This window comes from Dendrobates tinctorius, unplaced genomic scaffold, assembly GCF_039654945.1.
Source record: "Dendrobates tinctorius isolate UK_male_01 unplaced genomic scaffold, ASM3965494v1 ptg000008l, whole genome shotgun sequence".
In the NCBI taxonomy this organism is placed as follows: Eukaryota; Metazoa; Chordata; class Amphibia; order Anura; family Dendrobatidae; genus Dendrobates; species Dendrobates tinctorius.
This window is the reverse complement of record NW_027361676.1, coordinates 59,758,817-59,774,156: the sequence shown is the minus strand read 5'-3', so window position 1 is coordinate 59,774,156 and position 15,340 is coordinate 59,758,817. Positions and strand designations below refer to the sequence as shown.

Sequence of the window (15,340 nt, the reverse complement as noted above, 5' to 3'; positions counted from 1 at the left end):
TGTAATGCTATTACACCATAAGAATAGAAGAGTTAAAATTGGAGCAGTTAATGTACCAAGCATAGTAAGTTTACATACAAACAACTAATCATAATTGTATATACCATATTCCAAAGACTCAACACAGCTGAAGTGCCTACAATTAGAGATGAGTGACTTTGCCTTTTTTCGGGTCGAGTCGGGTTTCATGAAACCCGACTTTCGCAAAAGTCGGGTCAAACAAAATCGGCCGACTGTAGGGAAAAGTCGGAGGCCGACTGAAACACGAAACCCAATGCAAGTCAATGGGAAAGCAAAGTCGGCAAGGAGTGGAGGACAGTAAACACACCTACAGTGCCCATTTCAATGCTAAAAACATCAATTCTTATTACTGAAGCTTGTCAACCTTAATTTACTTCATAATAATAATTGCGCATTGAAAACTGGGGGTTATTTGGCTAAAGTTGTGGGGGGGTAGGGCTGGCTCCAGGTTTTCATGTGCCCTGGGCCAAAGAGTGCCAGTGCGCCCCTTTAACACATACCACAGCTGTCACGCGGGGCTTAGGTCAACTAAGACAGAAATACCTGGGGCCCCTGTGATGTCCCTTTAACTAGGGGAAACCCTGTCTGACCCTCAACCCAGGGTTTTTGCTGATGGTGCAAATGCCTGAGCCTCCACCCTTTCCTTATCTCCTGCTCAGCCCTAAGCTTAACCCTCCACCCTCCACCCAGTGAGGAGACAAACCACCAAAGCCCCAAACAATAAAGACAGACAGGGAGAACTTAAACTGCACCGCGCCGCATACACACAGGACTATACAGTAATGTGAACAGGGCACAACAAAACACAAATATGGGAAGGCGAGAAGGTAACAATGGATCATACGACACCAGATATGAATCTCTCTCTCTCTCCAACACCTCCACTCCAGACCGGAACCACTTGGTATGACACACAAGCTATAATCGGCGATGCCCATAGGCCAGCACGACTATTTAAAGACCGTGGGCGTGACCAAACATCCAACCTGATCTTCAGCTAGATTAACCCCCGATAGCCTGAGAAACTCAAGCCGGCGCCACTGAGGCTATAGTGGACGGAGGTGGAACTACCTCTGCCTGCCGGACGCTGTGGTGTGAATAGCGTCCGACATGACAGTACCCCGTCTTCCACGAGGGACCCCTGGGCCCTCAAGACTCATAGGACCCGGCTTGTCCGGATGACGACGGTGAAAAGAACTGACCAGCCGATCTGCATGTATGTCCGAGGCTGGTACCCAAGACCTCTCCTCCGGACCATACCCCCGCCAGTGTACCAAATACTGAAGAGTACGGCGCACTACTCGACAGTCCACTACCTTGGAGACCTCAAACTCTATATCGCCATCCACCATGACTGGAGGTGGCATCGGCGTCGTGTCCACAGAGCCTACCACCTTTTTCAATAAAGCCCTGTGAAACACGTTGTGTATCTTGTATACTGCAGGGAGTTCCAACTGATAAGCAACTGGGTTAATGATGGCAGCAATCTTAAAAGGCCCAATAAACCTTGGACCCAATTTTAAAGATGGAATTTTGAGTTTTATATTTTTAGTCGCTAACCACACCCATTCACCCACACACAGGTCCGGACCTGGCACGCGTCTACTGTCAGCCACCCGCTTGTACCTCGCACTCATGCTCAACAATCGCTGTTTCACCCTCCTCCAGACCGATGATAATTGAGCTCCTAGCTGGTCCTCCTCCGGGACGCCCCCCGAGTCGGACACAAAGCATCGTAAATACTGCTCCAGATTTTGGTTCATGCGCTCAGTTTGACCATTTGAATGTGGATGAAACGCCGATGAATGTGACAACTTGATCCCCAAACGTGAGCAAAAAGCTTTCCAAAACCTCGCAACAAATTGAGTTCCCCTATCAGATACTATGTCCGACGGAACTCCGTGGAGTCTGACCACCTCCTGCACAAACACCTGAGCCAACGTCTTCGCATTGGGCAAGGAGGGCAATGAGACAAAATGCACCATCTTTGAAAATCGGTCAACCACCACCAGGATGACCGTGTTCCCCGCCGAGACTGGCAAGTCAGTGATAAAATCCATGGAGATTTCTGTCCATGGCCTATTAGGTAACCCCAGAGGCTGTAGCGTGCCAGCAGGACGGGCTCGGGGCGACTTGGCCCTGGCGCACGTGATGCAAGCTGCCACGTACGAGACCACGTCCTGCCGGATTTTGGGCCACCAGAAACGACGCGATACCAGCTCCAAGGTGCCCTTAATCTCTGGATGACCAGCCAGTACTGAGTCGTGATGTTCCCTCAACACCTTAAGACGAAGATGAAGGGGTACAAATGATTTGTTGGCGGGAAGTCCTGGCGGTACCTCCTCTTGGGCCTCGGCAATCTCCGCCTCTACCTCAGTCGTGAGAGCCGAAACCACTACACCTTCCTGGAGGATGGGTACCGGCTCTTCCCGAGGTTCTACCCCCTGGAAAACACCTGGACAAGGCATCCGCCTTGGTGTTTTTAGCCCCGGGACGGTAAGTCACCAGAAAATTGAAACGTGTAAAGAACAATGCCCAGCGAGCCTGCCTAGGAGACAGACGCTTGGCCGACTCCAGATAGAGCAGGTTCTTATGGTCGGTGATGACTGTGACCTGGTGAGCCGCCCCCTCCAAGAAGTGTCGCCATTCCTCAAAAGCCAATTTGATGGCCAACAACTCCCTGTTGCCGATATCATAATTCCGTTCGGCCGGCGACAGCTTCTTGGAGAAGTAGGCGCATGGATGCATATCGCTCAAAGATGAGCCCTGTGACAGTACTGCCCCCACTCCCACCTCAGACGCATCAACCTCCACCACAAAAGGTTTAGACACATCCGGTTGCACCAGAATGGGGGCTGAAGCAAAACTGTTCTTCAGACGCTCAAATGCACGTATCGCCACCTCAGACCAGCTAGTCAGATCGGTACCTTTTTTTGCCATGTCCGTGAGCGGTTTGGCTATAGTAGAAAAGTGTTTTATAAATTTCCTATAATAATTAGCAAACCCAAGGAACCGCTGGAGCGCTTTCAGATTATCAGGCCTTTCCCATTGTAGCACCGCTTGCACCTTAGCGGTGTCCATTTTAAACCCTGCGGCGGACACAATATATCCCAAAAAAGGCAACTCCTGAACAAAAAATAAGCATTTTTCCAGCTTAGCATAGAGCTTATTCTCACGGAGCAACTGTAACACCTGCCTGACATGCTCTAAATGAATGTCCCGGTCGCTCGAATAAATGAGGATATCATCCAGGTATACAATCACAAATTTCCCCAGGACATGAGCAAACACGTCATTAATAAAATGTTGGAAAACAGCAGGTGCGGTTGTCAACCCAAATGGCATAACCAGGCTCTCAAAATGACCCTCAGGAGTGTTAAAGGCCGTCTTCCACTCATCCCCCTGATGGACCCTTATGAGGTTATACGCCCCCCTGAGGTCAAGCTTGGAAAACCACTTTGCCCCCGCCACCTGGTTGAACAAATCAGGGATCAAAGGCATCGGGTATGGATCATGGATCGTAATCTGGTTTAACTCCCGGAAATCCAGACACGGCCGTAACCCCCATCTTTCTTCTTAATGAAGAAAAACCCCGCTGCTACAGGCGAGGACGAAGGCCAGATGTGTCCTTTACTCAGACTCTCCGCGATGTAGTCTTTCAGAGCTTGTCTCTCTGGACCAGAAATATTAAACATCCTGGCCTTAGGTAATTTGGCCCCAGGTTTTAACCTAATCGCACAGTCATAGGCTCTATGTGGAGGCAGTTCTGAGCAACCCTTCTCAGAGAAAACATCCGCGAAATCCTGCAAAGCCTCCGGAAGGCTGGGCGTCACGGCGGACACACATGTGGCCAAGCAATTGTCCTGGCAAAAACTACTCCATTGGACTATGTCCTGAGTTTTCCAATCAATCACTGGGTTGTGCCTGGACAACCATGGAAAACCCAAAACCATTTGTGCTGGGAGATTACGGAGGACCCTACATGTAACCCACTCCGAATGTAGGACCCCAATGTGGAGTTTCACCTCAGCCACAAACTCCGTAATCTCCCCCTGAGGGAGGGGAGCGGCATTAATGGTAACCACCTGAATAGGATGAGGGAGTTTTTCGATCTTAAACCCGGCAGTGCGTGCAAACTCCTCATCTATGAGATTGGTGGCGGAACCGCTATCCACAAACACTGATATTGGTAGCTCTCTGCCCGCGATAATAACCTTGGCAGGGAGCATACATTGAGATACCATCATGGAGGATATGCATACGCTCAGTTGGGTCTCCTCCATACCCACTGAGCTTAGTAGTTTTCCACCGGTGTGACCTTCTTCGGTAGCACAGGACAAGCGTTAACATAATGATTCCTTTTACCACAGTAAAAACATGCTCCGGGCTTCGTGAACCCAGGGACGCGACGCTTAACCTGTGACACCCCCGCAATTTGCATAGGTTCAGTGGGCTCACCTGCAGCAACCACACTTGCACCCCTGATTTCCCCCAGGGGTAGCGTCTCCTGTGCCCCCTGACGCAAACGGCGATCAATACGTATAACCAAACTCATGGCAGACTCCAATGATGCAGGAGTCTCATACATCAGGAGGGCCTGTTTAACTCTTCCTGAAACCCCATGAATAAACTGACTCCGCAGCGCTGTGTCGTTCCACTGTGTGTCTACTGCCCAACGGCAAAATTCGGAGCAATAGTCTTCCGCCATACGTTCCCCCTGACGGAGGGCGCGGATTTTAGATTCTGCTAGAGCTAATCTGTCGGGATCATCATAAATGAGCCCGAGTGCAGAAAAAACATTATCGACAGAATGAAATGTAGCAGCGTCAGCTGGTAAGGAAAATGCCCATGCTTGGGGGTCCCCACTCAGTAATGATAACACCAGGCCCACCCGCTGAGCCTCATTACCTGAGGAGACCGGGCGCATGCGGAAGTATAACTTGCAGGCCTCCCGAAATATGACAAATTTGCTGCGTTCCCCTGAGAATCGTTCAGGCAGCGGGATCTTCGGCTCTGCACCGACACCTGCAGATGCCGTTTGCACCTTTGCTACTACCAGGCCCTGCTGCTGAACTGCCCCTTTCAACTCGGAGACCTGTAAGGACAGCGCCGCCAACTGGCGGGTTATGGAATCCATGGGATCCATGGACTCCTGAAAAATGTGGGCCAATTATAATGTCACGCGGGGCTTAGGTCAACTAAGACAGAAATACCCGGGGCCCCTGTGATGTCCCTTTAACTAGGGAAAACCCTGTCTGACCCTCAACCCAGGGTTTTTGCTGATGGTGCAAATGCCTGAGCCTCCACCCTTTCCTTATCTCCTGCTCAGCCCTAAGCTTAACCCTCCACCCTCCACCCATTGAGGAGACAAACCACCAAAGCCCCAAACAATAAAGACAGACAGGGAGAACTTAAAATGCACCGTGCCGCATACACACAGGACTATACAGTAATGTGAACAGGGCACAACAAAACACAAATATGGGAAGGCGAGAAGGTAACAATGGATCATACGACACCAGATATGAATCTCTCTCTCTCTCCAACACCTCCACTCCAGACCGGAACCACTTGGTATGACACACAAGCTATAATCGGCGACGCCCATAGGCCAGCACGAATATTTAAAGACCGTGGGCATGACCAAACATCCAACCTGATCTTCAGCTAGATTAACCCCCGATAGCCTGAGAAACTCAAGCCGGCGCCACTGAGGCTATAGTGGACGGAGGTGGAACTACCTCTGCCTGCCGGACGCTGTGGTGTGAATAGCGTCCGACATGACAACAGCTCATCATGCTACGATACGGCACAGAAATATAGATATAGTACAATGGCAAATACTTCACTGGTTACATGACATGACTGATCTATTTTAAATTGTACAATAGCTCAAAAAAAGGACAGTATATTACTCCATACAGTATTATGGCCACCACATTGTGTGCCATACAGAATAATGAGCCCCATATATTTCTCCATACAGAATAAGCATCTAGCAGTGGCTGTGCAGCAGTGCACTCCATGTCAGATTCATCTTGGACTGGGGAATTCAGGATTTGACTGGATAACTCAGGCATGGTATGTGAAAAGAGCTCCATAGAGTAATCTGAAGTGTGGGCTGCCACATCCTTAACTTTTGGTGGGGGTGAAGGACACAAGGAAAGGTGTTTTTCCTGACCAGAACCCTGCACTGATGACTCCGTGCTTGCAGGTTTTGAACGTTCAGAAGAGGAGGCAATAGAGCTGGTGGCTGCTTCGGCAATGTATGTCAAAACCTGTTCCTGATGCTCCGGATTTAAAAGTGGTTTTCCTACTCCAAGGGAACCTTACAGGCCTTCTTGGACCAGACGATAGCGCAGGCTCAACACCTCCTGCCTTAGCTGCTATTGTGCTTTTGCCAGAACCAGCCGATGCACCACCACCATCAGTACCAGCCACGCCCCCCTGCCCACGTCCATGGCCACTTCCACCATACTTCCTCATGTTTGGGAAAATGTACCAAAAAGACCAGCAGAGAGATGATACTGTATGAGGAGCGTAGTACAAAAACTTGGCACTCAAAAGAAAAATTGATTTGACAGTTCCTTTATTGTAAAAGGCATCCAGTTAAATATTCTTCTTTTACTTCTTTAAACGTTTTCGGTCATACAATTGACCTTCATCAGAAACAGAATTTTTTCACAGTTGGTTTTAACTGAGAGGAACTGTAATGGAAAATTCCATATATTATTATTAAGGAACCGCTGTCATAAGTAGGCACTATTCAGTACTGGGTATATTCATTAAAAATGTGGAGAAATAGACGTCTGGGAAGCAGCAGCTACTGAAGATGAAAGGACACCATTCATGTAGGAAATCACCAGACCCACGGGTTTGACACCTTGGGTTATACAGGGACCGGTAGATCCAATAATTGGTGTGGGTGTCCAGAAATTTGTACTGTAATATATTCAGGAAACTAGGCAAGTGTGTCACAGGGAGAGTGAACGCGCTGTTCAGGAGAAGCACTGAAGGTGCAGAGGAATAGTGCTTAGTCTGTGGCTGGACGCATGTGCTGCTGGTATGAGAGACGCTGCATCTCTCATACCAGCAGCACATGCGTCCAGCCACAGTGCTTCTCCTGAACAGCGCGTTCACTCTCCCTGTGACACACTTGCCTCCCTGGGCAGGACAGACCATTTGGAGAATCACAGCACCCAGTTGTGGACATTCATGCCTGTCACAAACAATACAGGATAGGTTCCTGAATATATTACATGTACAGTGCCTTGCGAAAGTTTTCAGCCCCCTGGAACTTTTCAACCTTTTCCCACATATCATGCTTCAAACATAAAGATGCAGAATGTAAATTTTTGGTGAATAATCAACAACAAGTGGGACACAATTGTGAAGTTGAATGAAATTTATTAGTTATTTTAAATTTTTGTGGAAATTCAAAAACTGAAAAGTGGGGCGTGCAATATTATTCGGCCCCTTTAACGTAATACTTTGTTGTGCCACCTTTTGCTGCGATTACAGCTCCAAGTTGCTTGGGGTATGTCTCTATCAGTTTTGTACATCGAGAGATTGAAATTCTTGCCCATTCTTCCTTGGCAAACAGCTCGAGCTCAGTGTGGTTTGATGGAGATCATTTGTGAACAGCAGTTTTCAGCTCTTTCCACAGATTCTCGATTGGATTCAGGTCTGAACTTTGACTTGGCCATTCTAACACCTGGATATGTTTACTTGTGAACCATTCCATTGAAGATTTTGCTTTATGTTTGAGATCATTGTCTTGTTGGAAGACAAATCTCCATCCCAGTCTCAGGTCTTTTGCGGACTCCAACAGGTTTTCTTCAAGAATGGTCCTGTATTTGGCTCCATCATTCTCCCCATGAATTTTAACCATCTTCCCTGTCCCTGCTGAAGAAAAGCAGGAACCAACCATGATGTTACCAACATCATGTTTGACAGTGGGGATGGTGTGTTCAGGGTGATGAACTGTGTTGCCTTTATGCCAAACACATCATTTTGGTTTCATCTGACCAGAGCACCTTCTTCCACATGTTTGGTGTGTCTCCCAGGTGGCTTGATGCAAACTTTAAATGACACTTTCTATGGATATCTTTGAGAAATGGCTTTCTTCTTGCCACTCTTCCATAATGGCCAGATTTGTGCAGTGTACAACTGTTTGTTGTCCTATGGACAGACTGTCCCACCTCAGCTGTAGATCTCTGCAGTTCACCCAGAGTGATCATGGGCCTCTTGGCTGCATCTTTGATCAGTCTTCTCCTTGCTTGAGATGAAAGTTTGGAGGGATGGCCGGGACTTGGTAGATTTGCAGTGGTACGATACTCCTTCCATTTCGATATGATCGCTTGCACAGTGCTCCTTAGGATGTTTAAAGTTTTGGAAATAATTTTGTATCTAAATCCGGCTTTAAACTTCTCCACAACAGTATCATGGACCTGCCTGTTGTGTTCCTTGGTCTTCATGATGCTCTCTGTGCTTCAAACAGAACCCTGAGACTATAACAGAGCAGGTGCATTTATACGGAGACTTGATTACACACAGGTGGATTATATTTATCATCATTAGTCATTTAGGAAAACATTGGATCATTCAGAGATCCACAATGAACTTCTGGAGTGAGTTTGCTGCACTGAAAGTAAAGGGGCCGAATAATATTGCACGCCCCACTTTTCAGTTTTTGCATTTCCACAAAAATTTAAAATAACCAATAAATTTTGTTCAACTTCACAATTATGTTCCACTTGTTGATTCTTCACCAAAAATTTACATTTGATATCTTTATGTTTGAAGCATGATATGTGGGAAAAGGTTGAAAAGTTCCAGGGGGCCGAATACTTTCACAAGGCACTGTATGTGGTGAGAATCACCGGAGAGAACAAGGATGCCGGGGAGATTATTATTATTTATTATTATTATTATGCATTTATATAGCGCCATTTATTCCATGGCGCTTTACATGTGAAAAGGGGAAATATAGACAGGTACCATAAACATGTATAAGACAAGGGACACACAAGTACATAAGGAAAGGAGACCCTGCCTGCGAGGGCTCACAGTCTACAGTCTACAGATCAATAAGGTGTAAAGAGGTGGGGTGAAAATAAAAGGTGAGCTGGCCGGAGACCTGGGAACCGACCCCACGCATATCGCTGCATCTATCGCAGCTTTGTCAGATGCAGCAATACGCATGGGGTCATTCCCAGGCCTCCGGGCGGCTTACCTTTCATCTCTGCCCCCTACCTCTTCACACCTCATTGATCTCCCTGGCATCCTTGTTCTCTCCTCTGGTGATTCTCACCACCTACATGTAGCTATACCTTTGGGGAGGGTCTCAGGGACATATTCTAAGAGCATTGCTCAATGGTAGCCACTTGACCACCACCCTGATCCGATTATGGCTCTCCCACATACATACAGATGGGTGAGATCATGTTCGGGTTCACCTATGCATGTATCCCTCTGTTATCATCTTGAAGAGGGACCGGATCTTTATTTTACTCTATTTTTTTGCCAGTGTCTGGACCTATACTGTTACAGTTTTCATATTTTTTCAACCTCAGGGGTGTGCATGTGTGTGTGTTTCATTCATGATAACTGATCTATGTGCATAGTTTATTGCCACTTTTGGACCATGTACTGGACGTATTATTTATTACACTAGATCAGTCTATATCTATTTGGGATGCTTTGGCCTGGAAATCCTTTGTTGTATGCTTTTAGTTGTTTTTAGTGATTTTTGTGCTTGTTTCATTGTTTCCAATAAAATTACACTTTTTATTTACATTCATTGTGAGTGTGCACATTCTTACTTACAGGTAGTCTTTTTTCTTCCTTAGCATATCTTCTACCTGATGTGGCACCTCAATTCACATAGACATTATTTTGTTCATTTGTTTTTACATTGTGGTGTGCCCTAAGTCCACATACATACCTGTGGCAAAATGGGTGACGTATAAATGTATCAGACATTAAACAATCCTGCCCTAAGTCACAGTCTAAATTCTAACCTCTGTAATGGCAACTTTCAGGTACTTGGGTCCAATGGTCCCATGCTGAAATGGCACACAAAAACTTACTGGGGTTACCAGAATATCAGTGCTTGTGCAGTAGGTGAATAATGTTTTTACGTTTGGGACATTTATTGCAGCTAGATTAAAGAGGTTGTGCCATGAACAAATGTCCATTTTAATAATCGGATCTTGGAATAAAAATAAATTCCACAATTGGATAAGTTTAAATAAAATGTTCCTGTGCTGAGACAATCTTATAAATTACAACTTGTTGTGTACTGTGTAAAGAGTGTATACAGACATTACAACAGGGGATCACGGCTGATTCTTTCTTCGAGGTCAAATATTGTTTAAAAACAGGCAGGGAAATGCTTTACTGACAAAAAGAATCATCATCTGTGATCCCCTGCTGTAATATCTGTAAACTCTTTTGCGTCCTCCCCTGCCCAGGAGCTGTGGTATGATCAGACCATGTTCCTGCACAGTCAGACACAACCATTACACAGTACACAGCAGGGGCACATTTAAAAGATTATCTCAGCACAGGAACAAGTTTTTTCAATTACTTCCCTTTGTAAAGTTTATTTTTATTCCAAGATCTGTTGATTAAAATGTATTTTTATTCATAGCAGAAACCCTTTAATTTTTTTAAATTCTCAGACAATGCCTATGCTGTATATGTTTATGAAGATATTTTTGAAACCTTGAAAGAGCTAGTATTTATGGGAAATGTAACCTACAGTGAGGGACTCTTTCTAGTACTAACAAGGTGCTGTGAGCATTCTCTCACTAAGCCTCAATTACTGTTAATAGTATTTATTTATTTTACTCATTTATGCAGCGCCATTAATTCCACAGCACTTTACAGACATTATTGGCACTGTCCCCAATTGGGCTCACAATGTAAATTACCTATCAGTATGTCTTTGGAATGTGGGAGGAAACCGGAGTACCTGGAGGAAACCCATGCAAACACGGGGAGAAAATATAAACTACAAACTCCTTTCAGGTCTTGTCCTTGGTGGGATTTGAACCAAGGACCCCAACGAGGCAAGGCTGCAGTGCTAACCACTGAGCACATGCTGTATTAATGTGGTCTGCTGTAAAAGGACATGTTCAAATTATTTACAAGAATCCAAAATCCAAGAATCTGCAAAAACACTAGTGCATGCCCTAATCATTTCAAACCTTAACTACTGCAACCTCCTGCTACTACAACCTCCAGTTCTGTGGCTTCCCTGTAAATACTCTCACACCCCTCCAATCTAACCTAATCTGTGCTGCATTACTAATCCATCCTCTATTCCCTGGCCTCTCTTTTTTTCAAATCCCTTCACTGGTTCCCCATTGACTAGAGACTAAAGGCTAAAAACACTAACCATGGCTTACAAAGCCATCCGCAACTTGTCTTCTCCATACATCTGTGATCTAGTGTCCCTGTGCTTACCTGCATGCAGTCTCCGATTCTCACAAGATCTCCTTCTCTACTCCTCTCTTAACTCCTCTTCCCACAATTGCATACAAGATTAGTGTTGAGTGTGTATACTGTGAGGATTCCCTAACAAACAGGAATTCCTGTTTGTTAAGTAATCCCCACATGTATTCAGGCTGTCTAGCAGACACAATTCATGCAGCTGCATCGACACAAACTAAATCTCTGAGCACGCCAAAATACTCTGAGGACACCCGAGCATGCTCGGGAAAACCCGAGTAATGAGTATATTCGCTCACCACTATACAAGGTTTCTCCCGCACATCCCCCTACTCTGGAACTCTGTACCACAACATATCAGACTCTAGCCTATCATGGAAGCCTTCAAAAGAAACCTGAAGACCTACCTCTTCCGACAAGCCTACAACCTATAGTAACCATCGTTCCACCATACCGCTGCACAACCAGCTCTCTCCTCACCTTTTTCATTCTCACCCATCCCTTGTAGATTGTAAGCCTCGCAGGCAGTGTCCTCTCTCCTCCTGTGCCAGTCAGTCGGTGACTTGTTTTGTTCAAGATTATTGAACTTGTTTTTTTTTTATTATGTATACTCCTTTTCACATGTGAAGCACGATGGAATGAATGACACTATAGCATTAAATAATAACATTAACATTTTATGCTGGGAATGTTTTTTGAAGGCTGTTTGTATGAGTAAAGACATTTGACTGATGCAAGCTCTCAATGATGTGGACTGTGTGTTTGGATGTCAGAAGGTGTTCATATACAACTTCATGAAAAGTTTGTTTGTACCATTATTTGCTTGCCAATTGGATCCCAATTTTGAAATGCATCAATCCCAATCCCAGTATGTAGTAAAGTCATAATAATATATTAGCAAATATCTCCAATAAGAAATGTAGTACAGTTTTTCTGATTCACTATGTCTCTTTACTCATGTGCAGCCATTGCAGGACCTTTTGTATCAATGAGTATGACCGCTAGCAGCTAGCTGTCACTATATCAGTGGTCATAACCATAGATACCTAAGGTCCTACAATGCCCTGCATATGATGAAAGAGGCATAGAGGATCAGAAAAACTATACCACATTTCTAATTGGAGGCATTTGCCAATATTATTATTACTGCACCTACTACATATTGGGATAGGATCTTGGAGATGGGAATACCCTTTTAAGCAATAGATTCTTGTTTATCAGATCCAAAGTCTATACAGCATTCTCAAGGCTTGTTCTTTTCTATTAAATCCCCCTAAGTCCAATCCACCTTCCAATAAATTTACTTTTGCTATATTGTACAGGTCACCTATGAAGAACATACTAAAAACAAATATAACATGTTGACCACATTCTTGAACCAATATTAGGCTGCAACTTCTAAACTGTAGCAATTTTAAACCAGAGCAAAATGATCAACTGATTGGTCAATCTCCTTATATTAAAAAGTAACACAGTGGAAGTTGGCAATAATCACAGTGTCATATATCCTTTATTCTACTCTGTGTCATTCAAAATCACTTCCTTTAAAAGTTTTACCTAGGTTAAATGCCAATTTCTAAACTTTTCAATAGCTGTAAAAAAAAAACTATGAACACATCAAGGTTCTAAGAAATGAAGCTAACAATTCTTTCCTAAAACGAACTGCTGTTTGTTATTAGTTGTTATATTATGGTTATTATTATTATTATTATTATTATTCAATAGTCCCTTCAAATTAAATATTCACATTTGATATAAATATTCAGCATCAGACTTACTCTATTTTGCAATACGATAAATTTGCATGCGAATCATTGATTCAAAGGACGACATAAAAAGTCTCAAAATAGTTAAGAACACATAATCACTGGATGTAGGTGGGCACAAATACAACAAACTAGTGTGGATCGTCTATCGGAGTCCAGTATGACACTAGAGAGTCGTCAACTCACTTTCTGAAATTTGAGCAGTGAATCCAGACTTTCATTGTTATTTTTAATTTTGACAAAGAAATGCTTTTTTGGAATTTTTTGTACGCGCTCCACAGGCAGTGAGGATCCTTCCATATGTACTGCACATCTTCAGTCTCTATCAAGTACCTCTTTAAATATGATGTGTATTATTATATAAATCCAATCACACATTATATATGTATATGTGTGTGTGCATGTGTGTGTGTATAAAACGTGTATGTACAGTATATATGTTTGTGTATATATATATGTGTGTGTGTGTGTGTATATATATATATATATATACACACACATCATATATATTTCTTCTATTATAGTTGAGAAGCAGAAATAGCATGTAGTCTTTCCTATACTTGCACAATACATAAATACATATATGATTTGCTGATAGAACAACTTCACACTTGTATAAAATGTAGTAAATGTGGCATTTTGTTTCTAATCAGTCTTTGTTAAACATACTACAAGTAATGAGAAAGATTTGCAGAATTCTAAGAGTGACACAGTAGAAGACAATACAAGTGACACCTGGACTTCTGCCCGGTCATTAAGTCAATCAGTGAACAAGTTGTAGAAAGACTTAAGCCATTTCCCAAACTTCCCAATAGCACAAGTAACTCTATGACACTACAGCACCTCCGGCACCAAAGGGCCAAACACTGCTCTCCACCCAAGAAAAGGCTTCTACACCAAATCGCAGGCTGTAAAACCTCTTTCCTCCCTCTGGCTTCGGTCCAGCTCTTTAGCTTCACCTGCCATCAGCTGCGGTCAGAAGATCGATTAGAAGCTACAGAGCAAAACGGTCAGATTCCCCAGGCAAGAAATCAGTGATCGCGTCCGCACAGCACAGAGCGAGGTGAGTGTCACCCGGAGCCGGGGCAGCAGCGGAACGCTCAGGCTGCCAGTCATCATCTCGGGGTGAGCACCACCGCTCCTCACTGACAAGTTCTCGGAGAAGGCATCATGTCACCTACCTCTGAGCAGAATGCACAGGCTGGATGCCCTGGTGACACAGATGATTACAAGGATACAAGCAAACAGACGACTTCAGGTGAACTTCAGCCTTGCCATGGAAGCAACATGTTAGGAAACTTTACAGCTCTGCCCCTACAGGATGGGTAGAAAGTGGAGATGGAGGCTGCCTGCCCCTTCTGCTGCCTGCACTGCTGCCTGCCCGCACTCTGCCTCTGGTGCAGTGAAGTCTGAAGGTGTCAGATCAGAACTTCTCCCACTGAAGGTAGGAGGAGGGGGAAGACACAGAAAGGTGGGGGGGTGTGGGGGGGTGGTAAAGCTTCCCCTTTCCTTGCTGGCTAGGAGGCTGGCACCCAGCTGCAAGCAGCCTGAAGACTGCACAGTAAGAGGGAGAAGTGAGACCAATGACGATCTTGGGAACTATGAAGAAAAAAAAATGAAGGGGATTTTAAGGTGACAGAATCAAGCTGGAGGAAGCATTCAGAGAGAACTTGGGTAATAATGCGCAGAATGCAGGAGCTGTCCGTCCAGCCCCAGGAGGCTGTGCAGGGCTGATGGTGGGAAGATGATCAGAAGTGTGGAGCTATCCTTTCAGCACCACAATAAAGCCTTGTAGGTTCCTGATGGTCCTCCAGTTTGTGTATAGATCCATTGAGCTTTGTGGAGCTGTCCATTCAGCAGCACTGTGAAGCTTTGCTGCTGTTCTGTGGTAGTAGTGTGGAGCTGTCCCTACAGAACAGCTCTGCCTTCTTAAAGTAGTGTTCTCAGGTCAGGATCTGTCTACCACGATTTGACATAATGTGTGATCCTGTGTGTGCAATCAAACAACTACACTTACTGATGGTCTACTGTCCTTCATTGCATAGGAATGGACAGGATATATTTAAAATAGAAGCTGCATTCATTTTTAGATTCTT

At 44.8% G+C, this 15,340-nt stretch overlaps 1 long non-coding RNA gene across 1 annotated transcript in view; it reads right to left on the bottom strand.

The window, feature by feature from the left end:
* The window catches only part of LOC141092017 (uncharacterized), a 1,925,499-nt gene extending 1,910,433 nt beyond the window's left edge, over positions 1 to 15,066 (bottom strand). Inside the window, exon 1 of the long non-coding RNA XR_012232651.1 lies at positions 14,426 to 15,066. This is a non-coding gene — a long non-coding RNA (uncharacterized lncRNA). The remainder of the gene's footprint in view (positions 1 to 14,425) is intronic.
* Positions 15,067 to 15,340: the final 274 nt, after the last annotated feature.